This window comes from Rhinolophus hipposideros (genome assembly GCF_964194185.1).
Source record: "Rhinolophus hipposideros genome assembly, chromosome: 17".
NCBI classification, from domain to species: domain Eukaryota; kingdom Metazoa; phylum Chordata; class Mammalia; order Chiroptera; family Rhinolophidae; genus Rhinolophus; species Rhinolophus hipposideros.
Window position 1 is genome coordinate 35,609,929 of NC_138063.1, and position 16,269 is coordinate 35,626,197.

A 16,269-nucleotide genomic window follows, 5' to 3' on the forward strand; every position below is an offset into this window, starting at 1 on the left:
TACAAATGGCCAACACATATACGAAAAAATGCTCAACTTCACTAGCTATAAGGGAAATGCAACTCAAAACCAGAATGAGATATTACCTCATACCTGTTAGAATGGTTATTACCAACAAGACAAGTAATAACAAGTGTTGGAGAGGCTGTGGGGAGAAAAAGAACCCTCATAAACTGCCAGTGTAAATATAAATTGGTGCAGCCACTATGGAAAACAGTATGGAGTTTCCTCAAAAAATTAATAACAATTACTATATGTCTCAGCAATCCCTCTTCTGGGTATCTACCCAAAAAATATGAAAACATTTATCCATAAAGATATGTACCCCTATGTTCACTGCAGCATTATTCACAGTGACCAAGACATGGAAACAACCAGTGTCCTGTGATCAATGATTGGATAAAGGAGGTGTGGTACATACAAGGTTGGACAATTAAGTGGGTGAACTCATCCTAGAAAAAGTGCTGCATACCTCATTGCTGAATATCACTATGGTCACCTTTGAAGTCCTCCCTTTGGGAAACTATACACTGACCCGAGTACCTACCTAGTCCACACTTCACAGCAATTTTGGAACTCTTTTTCTGGAATGGCCATCAGAGCTGTTGTCTTATTACCGTTGATGCCCTGAATATCATCTAAATGCCTTCTTTGCAATATTTCCTTTATCTTCAGGTAAAGAAAGGAGTCATTGGGGGCCAAATTAGGTGAATAGGGAGGGTTTTACAATACAATCATTTGTTTACTGGTGAAAAGCTACCTCACAGACAGTGCCGTGTGAGCTGGTGCATTGCTGTGATGCAAGAGCCATGCGTGAATTGTTGGTGGAAAGTTCAGGTCGTCTAACTGTTCTATGCAGCCTTCTCAGCACTTCCAAATAGTAAACTCAGTTAACTGTTTGTTTAGTTTGTACAAATTCATAATGAGTAATCCCTCTGTTATCAAAAAAAGGTTAGCAACATTGTTACAACAAGTTCACAAACATAATCGTCATACCTCTATGTAGTACAAAGGAATATTACTCAGCCGTAAAAAAACTGAACTACTGCCAGCTGCGACAACATGGACGGATCTTGTGATTATCATGCTAAGAGAAATAAGTCAGAAAATGTCAAGGACTACATGACTACACTCATCTGTGGTATGTAAAACTGAAAGCAACAAATGAACAAGACAAACAAACAAAGAAATAAAAACTAATAGACACATACAACAATTTAGTGGATGCCAGAGGGTCAGGGAAGTGGAGAGATGGTAGAAGAGGGCATAGGGGGTTAAATATATGGTGATGGAAGCAAAACTGACTCTGGGTGGTGAACACACAATGCAATATATGCATAATATATTATAGAAAAGTATACTTGGGAACCTATGTAATTTTACTAACCAATTTCAACCCAATAAATTTAATACAAATTAATGAATATATATACGTGTGTGTGTGTGTGTGTACAGGATGCCCAAAAAATGTATGCACATTTTAAGAAAGGAAAAGTGGAATAAAATTGTAATATTCAATATATCCTGATAATAAAAGATGAATACAAATCTCATTTGACTCCTGCAATTACAAGAGGTGCTCAAAGTGGTTACTATCAGCATCCAGAGTGTCCAGACACATCTGATTACAATGAATTACCAAAGTGTCCATTTGTATGCATTTTTTACCACCATATACATACACACACACACACATATATATCTCTCTTGATAAAGGAGAAATGCTTGACCATATAAGTATAAATAGGATATATTTTATCAAAGGAGGAGATGAGAACAATGTAAGATACTAGTTAATAATTTCTTTCTCCAGTAAGTACAATGATGTGAATAAGAAAATTTTCTATTGCATTCAGTAAATATTTCTGAGAGAGTTTGTATCATAAATCCATGAAACTGCTCATGAAAAATCAATGATACTCTATATATTGATCTATTGATAATGAATGTTAAAAATAATTATTTACAAAAGTAGGTAATATTATTATGTCTACATTTTCAAGTGAAAAACCTGTTGCTTAGAGAAGTAACTTAACTTGGCACAGACACACAGTAAATGACAAAAATTGCCAGGAACACTAGTTTAAGATCAGGTGGAAAAGGCTATATTGATTTTAAGGCATTTTTATGAGAAATATGAGGCTATTTAAAACATGCAGTTTTTTCTACTAGAAATGCCATGAATAGTCTTAAAATATTGTTTTTCAATTTGCCTGTCGTATTACTGTTTTGGCAAAATACATTATAGTGCATTTTGAAGTTTTAATAAAGCTCCAATTTAACAGTTAAGGAAAAGTAGGAAGCACTCAATAACAAACCCAGCAGGGTGCAGGTCTTTCTTTTTATTATTCTTTAAAAAGTCAGTTGAAGAGAACTGAACTTAAGAAAGATTTTACAAAATTAATGTTAAATTATAGGCATACGTTGATAAAATACTTTCTTTTCTATACTGCTTTCAACTGAGCATTTCTAATTTTGAACAATAAATTGGATTTATCTTCCAATTATGGTATTATAATTTGTTGTTGAGTTTCATTCCATGTGAATTGTGCTTCTTATTTATGTCACAGTTTTACTTCTGTGTATTTTATATTCTTTTGATTCAGATTTTCTTACTATTCAGTTGTAATACATGCTAAGACTTTCCTTTTAATAGTTTTAATAGTAAGAGTTTCTAGAGACTTGAAGTATTACATTCTCACTGGTTCTTGGACAATAATCATTAGGTGACCAGTTTTGAATTCTCAGGTGGTACATACACCATCCTTTAAGATTATTTTAATAGGCACCCACACTTACAGCTTTATGAATTATTCCTGATGATTAGTATGAAAAAATGAATAAACAAAAGAAAAAGCCTACACCTAGTTTACAGATAGTTCTTCAGGATGTGCTGACATCATCTGGAAGTTGGCTGCTGTAGCATCAAAGTCCCACCCAGGAATATCCCTGCAAACAATATAGATGAAAAATATTCCCAATAGGCAACCGTTTTCAAAGCACACGTGTTTTACTCTGACTGGAGGGGTGTTATAGCCAGATATGTGGCACCAATTTATAGGTAGTGACCAACACTTTGGCCAGTTGACCAGAAATTGAATAGAACAAAATTGGAAGATTTATGATAAAGAAATCTTCACAAGAGTAATGTCTGTTGACTTTTTTGAAATAAGTAGAAAATGTGTAAATATGTACGCATAACATGAAGGCTTACAAAGAGTAGTCACTGCAACCAAGGCTAGAAATAAACAGGAAGACATGATAACCACTGTTTGGCATCATTGCCTAACTTTACAGTGCTGGGCCCACAAACTCACCTACAAAAGGCAGTGGTAGCAGGAATGTGAGTTTAATAATTTAGGATTTCTTTCTCTAACAGTCATTTGGCTACCACCTCAATGTGTGTCTAATCTCCCAAGAGTAGAGATCTATCTAAGTTTATTCTATGGAATAGTTCACTAAAGAGACTGAGTCACCTAGAGGCAGATTGTTTACCTTTGACCCTGGAAACATAGACCGTGATTTATCGTTAATGGAAAAGGCATTCCTACTAAGTACCTTTCTTCCTGTAATGCTATGCCAGCCACTCTGTATGGATGTCTCGGATGTATTCATTATTATGATATCACAGTCTTCCTTCTATCAAAGAAAATTAGTTTTCACTAAAGTAAATGTATCGGTGGCCTCACATACATGAAACTTACTGCGCTTAAGACTTATCCCATCATCTAGAAGCAGTTGTCCTCATAAAATGTGAGAATTGCCTATTGAATACACAGTTTAGGCTCCAGCTAGGAGACAATACTATGCGTTTGGGATACTGTTCAACAAGATGATATATGAATATATCATCTCCATGTATTAATATACATGAATATATATAACATTGACCATTTCTTGGTTCTGTTTCTTTTGTCACCTGAATATACAGGGCGAGGAATAAAGAGGTAGATATACATATATTAGGTTGGTGCCAAAGTAATTGTGGTTTAAAAGGTAAATAATAATTGGAAAAACCACAATTACGTTGTGCCAACCTAATATATGTAAGATACCATTGCTGTTCATCAAATGAGTGTGCCTATGGTCAGATGTACATTCTGTCACTTTTGAACTTATTTGCATTAATAGTAAACTAAAATAGAAATGATATGTGTTAATTCCAGGCAGAAGTTTTAAGAGTCAGGTTTTCATAGCACTTTTTCACTTCTGTATTATTACCTGCAGTAATTTAGATGATTACTGCTCCCTCACCATTCTCACAGTGACAATGATAGGACAGAGCTTTAGTTAACCTGTGATAGATGTGTAGAATGAGCAAAAAATTAAACTTCATTGTCTTAAGCCAATGAGATTTTTGAGTTTGTATCACATGATTACCTAGACCATCCTGAGATATTAAAATACATTGTGACAATAAGTGGACACTGTCCAAAAAAGAAAGATACCATAGATATATAGTTTCATTTTATTATATAAATTATAGTATTTATGTATAAAATATGTAATTTTAAATATAGAGAACATAAATTTATATATAAATTTATATTATAATATTTATAAATTTGTCTTTATAGATATTATAATATTTATAAATGAAACTATATATGTTATCTTGCTTTTTTATATATTTATATAATATTTATAGTAACATATTTGTATATATTTATTAGATTTATGTATGTATATAATAGCCAACACTATAGTGTTTGGTTGTTGAGCAGAAAGTCAATAAATAGAAGAATCGTGTCCCTTTAAATGCAGCTGTGATCGTTTGGAAAATATTTCCTGTGGTAGTTTTGGAACTGAATATTGTATATAATGAAGTTTTAATTTAAGCATAGAGACTGTAAAACAGTATTGGTTGCTGTTGGCTGAATTGGATAAAGTTGTTCAAGGAAGAAGTAAGCTTAGAAAAGGATTAGTATACAATCAGGAATAAAATGGAATAGAGTTCAGAAATTCATGAACTAGCACTTCTAGAATTCTAGCACGTTTTTTCAACACGAGCTGCTAAAAAAATCTAAGATGATCTTGAACAAAACTTCGAAATTGAAACTAAAGGAGCAAATCAATACTATGTGGCATTCTCAATGTTAAAAATTCGGTATGTTTTAACACATCCTAGACTAGAAGTAAAACTAAGGATATACCAATAATTGTATTCACTAAATTGGACAAAATGGTTAAGGAAAGACATTAAAGATATAGTTCTTCCACCAAAGCCTGAGAGAACAAATTCATCCAGAATTAGGTCAAGAGAGAGAGACACAAAAAGTAGAAGAAAGTAAGGGAGGGAGCAGGAGAGGGAAGGAGAGAGGTAGGGAGGGAAGAAAGAAGGGAGAAGAGAGGAAAGAAAGGGCTAAACTAAGAAATGTATCTAGAAAGGAAGTGGGCTGTGATCATTTGTACATGGAACTGACTGCGATGAAATATAGGAGGCCAGTTAAATTTTTAAGTGTCTAGTGCCAAAAAAAATCCATCAACCAGAATTAAAAATAAGAAAATTTGAAACTTAACACAAAACTGTGGCTGACAAATTTCAAGCTGGAAGCAGAATGAGATGTCAGTTCAGTACTGAGAGAAACATGTAAGAAGTAGATCCTATCACAGGAATGCATACATTTGGTTCTCCATGGAGGAAGTGTGTGATAAAGTGACTTGTCTTTGTTCTCAAATTACAGTTTTGGATTACCATATTTGAGGAAGTGGCAAATGCATTTTACACGTAGAAGGGAAAATGAACCAAACATTTGATAATCGGGAAGGCAGATTGTGGTAGTCATCACTTGTGTATACTGCATATTTTCAGTTCATCTTTTATTTGCCTGGTAGGATTACATATCCTTGACCCCTATGAAATTATATGACACCATATGATTTGCTTTGGTCACCTCCAGGCAGAATCTTTAAGATTCAGACTACCATTTAGCATAGCTTTGTTTTCTTTGTGTTTTTAGGTCACAGAATATCTACGTATCTGTTCTCTGTCACTTCATATGTTAATATCATGGAGTGGTTACTCTGCCAGTCTGGGTAACAGAATGAGATCAGTGTGGAATAGAGCCCTAAGCTACACCATAATGTAGATTTAAAATAGGAGAAAAATAAGCTTACATTATTTTAAAACATTGATATTTAGGGCTCCATTGTTTCCTCAGCATGTCACTAACTAAAGAGAAGTGGCAATGGCTTGCGTCTTACACCTGATAATCCACTCACAAAAATATTGGGTGCGTAACACTTCAACTCTGGTCCCTAATGGTTCAGAGATCTTATATCCTGATGCTTCTTTGGGCACAGCAACTGTTCCCTTGGAATGAAAGTTAAAACTGCCTCCTAGTTGTATGGGCTCCATACAAGACTGAACCAATGGACACAGAAAAACTTCACTGTACTGGCTGCGGAACTGTCTCAAAGCTGAAGAGAAATAGGGTTGCTTCTACACAGTGGAGACAGAGAGGCCTATCTAGAATATAAAGATTTTCTAGAAGATGTCTTATTACTCCATGTTCAGCAATAAATTAATGAATGATGAAATCACCCTAAGATCAGGACCACCAATGACCGAGACCCTTCAACATGAAGGATCAAGAACTATAATATGACCAACTTCAGGTACAGTCTGAGGGCAAAGGGGGCAGGAAAAGAGTGGTAGATTTGTAATTTATAAATATCAACAGTGTCCTCGTTTCTACTTACAGCAATGAAGACTGTGGCAGCTATAAATTTTGGCTTTGTTTCTTTTGAGTATTTATTTGTAATTATTAACCATTTTTCCTTCTACTTTATATCAGGAGTATTGGTCATGATATAATTTTATCGTGTGATTTTAGGTCACAGAATATCTACGTATCTGAAGAAGTAAGGAATTAACATCACCCAGAAATGGATACAATGACTGATGTATCTTTAATTATCTTATTTTGGCAGAAGTGTGGGCACACCTTTATTTGCATGATGAGTAGTTGTCATATTAGACAAAAGCAAATCACTACCTAGGTTATTTTATGGAAGTTTAAATGTGGGTAGTAGCATGAGTAACTCTGCTTCAGTCACCACATTTTTTATACTCCTGCCTCCCTTTTTCACTTATACGGGTCATTTGGGCTCATTTGCTTAGTAGCCAAAGATGTGGAGTTTGTTGTTAATCTGCCTTTTGACTCTAATTCCAAATCCCCCCTCTGCCCTCTCCTGTCTACTTATAGTGACAGTATAGGACCATATTGGACAGCATTGGGCATATACAGTAGACAGTATTATAAGACTACATATTAGCTGCCTCTTGTATTTCTGCACAGATGTGAAGTGGTCGTTTCAAAAGCATAAACTGCAGCAGCCTCATGAGTGTTTTATTCAACTTTATGTAACGCAGCTTTCTTCCTCAGTTCCTCAGAGGAAGTTCAATGTACAACACAAGTGTGATATAATATGGTAAGGTATTTGTTAGAGAGCAAATTAAACTTATTTTATACTTCATGTATACTCAAAATAATTCTAGTATCCTAAATGGTACTATGAGTTCATATTAATTTTTAATAAAATAGGTGAATTCTTTTTAATTTAGTTCTACGTCAAAAACAAAAAGCATAGGCTCAACAGGCAATAAGGCTATAGATCAGATAATATTGTACCACTATTTTATTTAGGAACAATACTGTAAGGTGTTTCTAACATTGTGCTTAGTAGTGAAAGACTGAATGCTTTCTCCTATGGTAGATGTCATAGGAATAAGAAGTATTAAGATTCTAAATGGTAGGGCCAGTTCTTCATGCCCATCAAGGCAAATGATAAGATGCTTATGAGTTACAGATTCAGTACACAATAATGTACGTTGATTAAACCAATCTAATAAAACACAAAAGACACCTTGTTTTATACATTTTCCCAGTTGTACATGGGATTTATGAAGTGAAAAGTACAAGGAAAATTGCAGTCACTATGAAAAACTCCTATTTATTTCATATCATTTTAGATTTAATTTAAGGGTTTCTCCATATTCTTAAAAACCCAAGACAACTTTCTCATTAAAGATCTGCAAAATCAAATGGTGCCACCTATTTTATTTAAAATTATAGTTATTAATATACAAGGGAATTATGTAATGTATAGATGGCATTTCTTTTCTACCTAATGTATGAGAAGAGTATAAAACTTCCCACACATACCTTCTCTTCTATTCAGCAATAAAATAACTACGTATTTTTAAGGTAACATAACCCATCAGTTACTCTTGACAAATGTTTATACAGTATACCTGAACACACCTGTGCGAAGACATTCAGTAACAAATCATTATTCAAAGGTTATGATTTTTAAAAATCTAAATAAATACACCTTTCTTTTTAGAAGGTGCTCTTTAATTACAGGGCTTTTTTACTCTTACATTTTAAAATACTTTTGTGGCAAATCACTCTTGTACTCTCCTCCCATGCCCAGATAATTGCTGTGTTCAAAGTATGCATATTTAAATGGCAACAAAGAACAAATACTCAGTCTTGCTTACCTTACTTTTGCAATCATAGCTGATGGAAAAATATTAGATTTTTCTATATATTTTCTGCAATCTTCCTGACATAAAACTAATGTGCCTGCATTCTCAAACTTAAAAACAACTGCTTATAAATAGATGATTTTTAAAGGAAAAAATGACCACATAAGTATCAATCATGTCAAACAAGTTAGGAGTATAACCAAAACTCACTTACTCCTCAGAACTGTTGTAAAAAATATCACTTCTGATTTCACTCACTTGTTAGTATATATATATATATATATATATATATATATATATATATATATATATATATATATTTAATGATTTGGAAATAATAAAAAATATGAGTAGTATTTTATAAAAATTGACAAACAGGAGAAGGCATTTTCCCAACCAAATATTTTAAGGAAGCATTTTTCCAACCAAATATTTTAGTTCATTTTCCTACTAACCATTCTTAAGTCTGTGTGTTATTTACGAAAGAAGGATGAACACTGTATATTTAATGGGGTCAGTCAATAAGCCCAAAGTCACATAGTGCCAGATTTGGTGAATAATGTGGATGAGGACACACAGTAATGTATTTATTTAATTGAAATTGTCATACCCAAAGTGATGTGTGACACGGAGCCTTTCCATTGTGATCAACCATATGATGAATGCTTCTGCCGACTGCCATCCAATGGAAAGGCAGGGATCTTCAATATGGGAAGTGGCACGTTGAACCTTAGTAACAGTGTGTGACAAGTTTCACCTTGATCGTGCAGTCTATTGGTTGTGAGCTACGGTTCAGAGAAGGTGTGTTTTAAAGCATGCCGTTAATCATCCTCCATCATGATAATGCTCCACATCACACATCGTTTCTGGTATATGGCAATTTCTGTAAAATAAAAACATTATAGTGTGTACCCATCCACCTTATTCACCAAATTGGGCACCATACAACTTCTGGCTTTTCCCCAAAATTAAAATGGTTCAGGACATGGAGACAGCCACGACAGCGCAACTAAAGACACTCATGAAGGAGGACTTCCAGAATTTCTCCAGAAAGTTGCAAGAATGATGACATAGTGTATTTGAAGTGAGGGGGAGTAGTTTGAGTGAGATTAATGGCAGTGTGTCTTTTACTGTAATAATTTTTTTATTTAAATATTCACCATATTGTTTGATCACACCTCGTATATCCATTACACATACATGTACCACACAACATTGAATCGTGGATGACCTGTTAAATCCCCTAATAGTTTGTGAAAAACCTCTTTTTTGATATGTATGAATGAGGCTTATCCTTTCAGAAAACTGTAATGTATTATTAGATCACAACATAAATAAATAGTTCTCTAATTATTACAATAGCCAACATCTATTGACTGCTTATTATGTGCCAGGTCATTTTGTAAGGGCTTTCCTAGTATTCACTGATTTAATTGATGGACATATATACTGTTTCTTTTTCTTTTTATATTAAAGTCAAGTAGACATTAATATTCTTCTATATATGCTTCAAACATTTTCTTGATTATAACTATGAATACATCTATAGGCAGTAAATTGTTGTTTCTTATCTCCACCAATTTATATTTCTAGCCAAATAATAAGCACTTCAGAGATTTCAAAATCCATACATTACCCATCCTACTTTATTACTAGTGAAATCAATGTATTTTTGTATGGTTATTATCTATTTCTTCTTTTTCTCAAGATTATATTATTTTTTCATTACTCTTTTGGGCAACTCATTACTCTTTGTTATTAATCTTTCTAAGGTTTATGTTTGTTTTTTTTTTATTGTAAGGATTCAGGGAACCTGATAACATTTTTTTAATACAGTATACAATTTTTATATACAGTATTATTTAAAATGTCATATGACATTATCAGCTCTCTGCTCAAACCTTCTGAATGATTATTTTCCACTCTCCCAAAACAACCATATTCAGAAAATTATCTGGTTTGCATTCCTTATAATCAGTATGTTACAATCAAAAGTTTGTATGTGTAAGTTCTCGGTTTTCCTGTTTCAGATATTACCTGTTGATGTGTTATTAGAATAGATGAAATTTTCACCTTTTTATCTTCTGCTCTTATCCCCTTACCCCCAAACCCCCCTACAAAACATACCATCATGCTGGAATTTCTGTTTGTCTCTTTTTAATGTTGATCTCTATATTGCATTCCATAGTTTCCTATTATTTGTTTAATATTGTTCTTTAAGTACCTTCTTAATTTGGGTGCAACACTTCCTGCAATAGCCTCTGAAAATAATTCATGGGAAGTAAAATTTTGTGAAAATCTATATGAGAAAAAATATTTAATTCAACCCACACACTTGATTGATATTTTGACTGGATCTGGAATTCTTGGTTGGATACCATTTTCCTTCAGAATGTTCCTCTATTTCCTTCTATTTCCTTCTACAATTGCCAGTATTTATTTTTAAGAAGTCTGATGACATTCTAATTTACAATTTTTTTAGCTGATGTATTTTAAAGTATGTTTAACTTTTTTTCCCCTCTGGAAATCCCTTTATTTCTGGTAGTTGTAGTATCTTAAAGATGTGGATTTGTGGATCTTATTTTTATTTGTGGATCTTATTTTATGGAATGAATGTACAAAATTTAGTACACTCTTGCATTTCATTTATGTTACAATCGTTATTAAAAATTGAAGGATATTTTTAAAATTTTAACTTCAGTCACTAATAATTTTAAATTGTTCTTTCTTGTCTCTGAATTTTTTTGTTGTTGTTGTTGTGGAATCATAGTCTTTTCATAGATGAAATAATGCTCTCCCTCTAAGGATATTGATTATAATTGAATTTGAACTGATGAGTACCTGGTTAATCTTACTTTTTTTTTGGCAACAAGACTGCTTTTAATTAATCACATAGAACTCCTTAAGTTTTCTTTGAAATATAGAGTCAAACTGTTTTGAACACTATGGCCACAAAGTTATTTTCTCTCTGGAAGCTTCCTAAATCATCTCTGTTGGACCTTTAAAGCTTGTATTATTTATTATCTCAAGGCTAGGAAACTGAGGGCAAGAAACTCTTTCCATGAAATTTCACCAGCCTATAAATAAGGGTGAATTCACCCTGTTTTTGAGGTCCTCAAAATTTACTTACATTTCTTATCTTTCGGTAAGTGATTTTTCTTCCATTTATAAAGGTGGCACCCCATAAGCTAGGTATCAGGCCAGTTTTCCTGGGAGGGTTTCCTGGGTATTAGCTCCTTATATAAAGTCTATTCTTTTTACTTAATAGTGGTTTGTCACACATGATTAAATAGTAATCATAGTCCAATATGACACTTCAGGTATGGCCATGTTGCACACTCAGTTTGTCCAATTACTTAGTGGTAAAAGAGAGAACAATTTCTTATTCAACCTATCTGAATAACTATATTGGCACAAAAACTAAGCAAACTTAAGAGTTTTAAAATATGTCACTTTAGTATATAAAAAAGGAGTCTAATATATTTAAGTTTTCACATATATATGTAAATAGATTATTAAAATAACATCAACAATATTCCCAAGAAAATGATCAGAGTAAAATTTCTCTTATCTGTACATGCAGTCTTATGTAATTATTTCTTGTCCCAGTGTATTTTCAGGACACAACCTGCTTTCATGAAATTGTCTGATTTTCAATTTTAAAAGAGTTCTGAAAATTCTAATGCAGTTCACTAATGTGGACAAAAGTTTGCCAGTGTGATGTTATATACAAGATTATATTATTTGAAATATTAATTGTTTAAAATACCTGACTTGGGCTTTTCCACAATATTTCATGATGTCCTTCTTTGTTAAAGATATTGACTCTGGCCTATAGCTCAGAGTAGATTCTGTAGATAAACTACAGTATTGTAAAATGACAAAAGTGAATGATGGTATAATTTATTACAGTACACAATATCAGAATGCAGAGAGTAAAATAGCTATTTAATAAGAGTTTAATCATTTTTCCCCCTAAAGGTAAAAACACGTTATGGACATCAAGAAAATTGGTAAATATCCAGGGAATTCTCAAAAAGTATACACTATCTGAACTATTTATATTAATATCATTCTACTTATACAATCTTACTTAGGAAAAACTGAGTTTCTATACTGATTTGAAAAGTCTATTCATGTATCTTTTATGATCATAATGGATATTTTTTAAAAATAGGTAAGTTATCAAGTTTATTTCTCATACAGTTCTTATTAGATTGTGAAAGAACAAATATCTGTGATTTTTCAACAATAAGGAATAAAAGATATTCTGATCATGTTATTTTATTTTTTCTAAATTTAGGATACATTTTTGAAGAGTGTTGTTTTTTTAATGTCAGAGAGGTGCACTTAATTAAGAAAGTATTATAGATATCTGAGAATAAATATTTATTCAAAGTGACAAGTTATTTTAAAATAAAGTACAGCATAGGAAATATAGTCAGTAATATTTCAATAACTATATGGCATCAGAGGAGTACTAGACATTGGGAGGATCGCTTTCTAAGGATGTAAATATCTCATCACTATGTTATACACCTGAAACTAATATAATATTGTTGGTCAACTGTAATTGGAAAGTGCATTAATTAAATAAAAAAAAATAAGAAGCAATTGTATAAAAGCTTGAAATTAATAATCAAAATTTTAATATTGCAAATTGCTAATATTATATCTAGGTAGTAATGATTATCCATTAATTAACTCTATTTTATATTAAGCCAAAGTTTAAAATTACCCAAGGATCTTAGAAATGATGTTTAATCTGAAATACTATGCAACATACCTACTGTGGATAACAAAAAGTTTGTACAAAGCAAATCAGTTTTGTTTAGCACATTATATTTTTCATAATCTTAAATATTATCTAAGAGTAATTCAGCTTATTTCTTTACTATACCTGCATATATTCAGGATGTTCATGTAACTAGTTTTATTAAATCTTAAAAAACAAAATGTAAGTTTGTATTGTACTTACCACTGACATTCAGAGAAGAGACAATCTAGAATTTTTTTAACCAAAACTATTAAATCAGAGTGATTTTTCCAAATATTTAACTGTATTATAGAAACTTAGGTTTTTAAAAATATTTTTGAGCAAGTATTCTCTGAATAAATTTTCCTCAAAGGCAAGCAAATTGAGATTAGAATTCATCAATATAAAGGAAGACTATATATCAAGTGGAGTTTATTCCAAGAATGCAAGTCTGGTTCAATATTTGAAAATCAGTGACCACATTGCCAGGCCAAACAGAAAAAAACAACACAAAAACAATCACATGATCATAGAGAAGGATCATACAGAATAATTCAGGAAAAGCATTTCATAAAATTCAACAGTAATTCTGGATAAATACCCTCAGACAAATAATAATAGAGGGAATATTCCTCAACTTTATAGAAAGCATTTACCAAAAAGCTATAGCTAACATTATGCTTAATAGTGAAAGACTGAATGCTTTCTCCTATGGTTGGGAAAAGATGTCTGCCCTTACCACTCTTATTTAATATTTTGGTCATAGTTTTAGCCAGTACAAAAAGCAAAAAAAGGAAATAAAGATAAGCAAGAAATAACTGTTTTTATTTGCACAAGACATTATTGTACATGTAGAAAATATTAACGATTATACCAAAAACAAAAACAAAACAAAAATACTTACAGTTATTAAATGAGTTCAGCATGGTCACAAGATACACGATCAATATAAATAAATAAATAAATAAATAAATAAATAAATAAATAAATAAATAAATAAATAAAATTATATTTCTGCATACTAGCAACGAACACACAGACTCCGGATTTAAAAATACAATACTATTTATAATCATTCAAAACAAAAGTACTTAGGTGAAAATCTAACAAATCATGCACAACCTTTGTATGTTGAAAACTACCAAATGCTGATGAAAGAAATCAAGTGTATCTAAACAAATGAAGAGACATATCATGTTTAAGGATTGGAAAATTTGCCTAAATTAAGATGTCAATTCTCACCAAATTGATATGCAGATTTAATGCAATTCTTATCAAAATCCAAGTAAGAGTTTTTCTGGGTATAAACAAGATTATTCTAAAATTTATATTGAAAATCAAAGGAATGAGAATAGCTAAAATTAATTTTAGAAGAAGAACAATGTGGAAAGAAACAGTATAACATATTTCAAGTTTTATTGCAAAGCTCTAGTAATGAAAACTGGTTGATACTAGTGAAAGGATAGACATATGGATTAATGGAACAGAATAGAAAATTCAGAAAAATATCTGCAAAATATTCCCTACAGATTTCTGACAAAGATGTGAAAGCATTTCAATAGATAAGTATATCTTTTCAACAAACTTCTTCTGCATCAATTGGACATTCATTGGCAAATAGTAAATAAAGCTCCACCCAAACCTTATACAAAAAACCTTATACAAAAATTACCACAAAGTGGATCATGGACTTAAATTTAAAATATAACACTATAAACTTTTAGGGAAAAAATAGGAGAAAATATTTGTGAACTAGGGTTAGCCAAAGTATTCTTAGACTTAACACAAGCAAGATGCATAAAAGAAAAATTGATAAACTCAGACATAATCAATATTAAAAACTTGTGCTGTGTGAAAACCCTGTTCAGAGGCTGAAAAGACCAACTAAAGACTGGGAGAAAACATGTTTAAACAACCACATATCTGACAAAGAGTTAGTATCTGGAATGTACTTTTATAAAGAACTCTCAAAACTCTTAAAAGCAACAGGTACTCTAATTAAGAAACTCTTTCATGAAATTTCATCAGCAGTGAAATTCACACAGATATTTCACTGAAGAAGGGCAAAAAAGCTCATGGAAAGATGTTCAATATTATTAGCATTCAAGGGCATTCATATGAATGTCAAAAATAGAGATCACCACTGTCGACTGGCAAAAATAACTCTCCAGATAAATCCACAAGAAAAATGGTTTATTCGGGGGGAAAAGGAAAAAGAAACAAGAACTACTACTGAAGTGTGGGAATGCACACCTCCAACCAGGGGCTCCAACCGGCTCCCACGTGAAGAAGGAAAATAATGGCCCGGTTCCAAGATGGCTATTCTATTTACTGTGGTACCTCGCTTTTCGAATGTCTCTGTTGAGGAACATTTAGTTTTACGAATGCTGTAAATTTTATAGATATATGGTATCATTAGACAGTGAAATTCATGCTAAATTCTCAGTTTTAGGGGTTGATTTTAAAGGTCTGGAACGGATTAATCCATTTTTGCATTACTTTCTATGGGGAAACCGTGCCTCAGTTTTCGAATGTTTCAGAACTCCAACGGTCTTCTGGAACAGATTATGTTGGAAAACTGAGGTACTACTGTATTATCATCCCCAGTCCCCCCCACCCGAAGTTACCACAAAGTTTAACAGGGGGTCAGGGCTAGAGAGACAATGGGGGCCCAGCTCCACCCACAGCCCTCCCAGCTCCACGGTTAAGCATCCCAAGAGGTCACTTTCACTTTTATCACTACACACTTACCAGAATGTCTAAAATTATTTTTAAAAAGAACAGCAAAAACAAACGCTGGCAAGTATGTGGGGAAACTCTGTTATTCATATATTGCTGGTGGGACTATAAAACGATACAGCTTATCTGGAAAACAGTTTGGCAGTGCTTAAAAAATAAACATGCAATGACTAAATGATGCAACATTTGCACTCCCATGCAATCATCCTAGATAATCAAAATACATATTTACACAAAAGCCTGTACACAAATTACTATAGAAGCTTTATTCTTAATATTT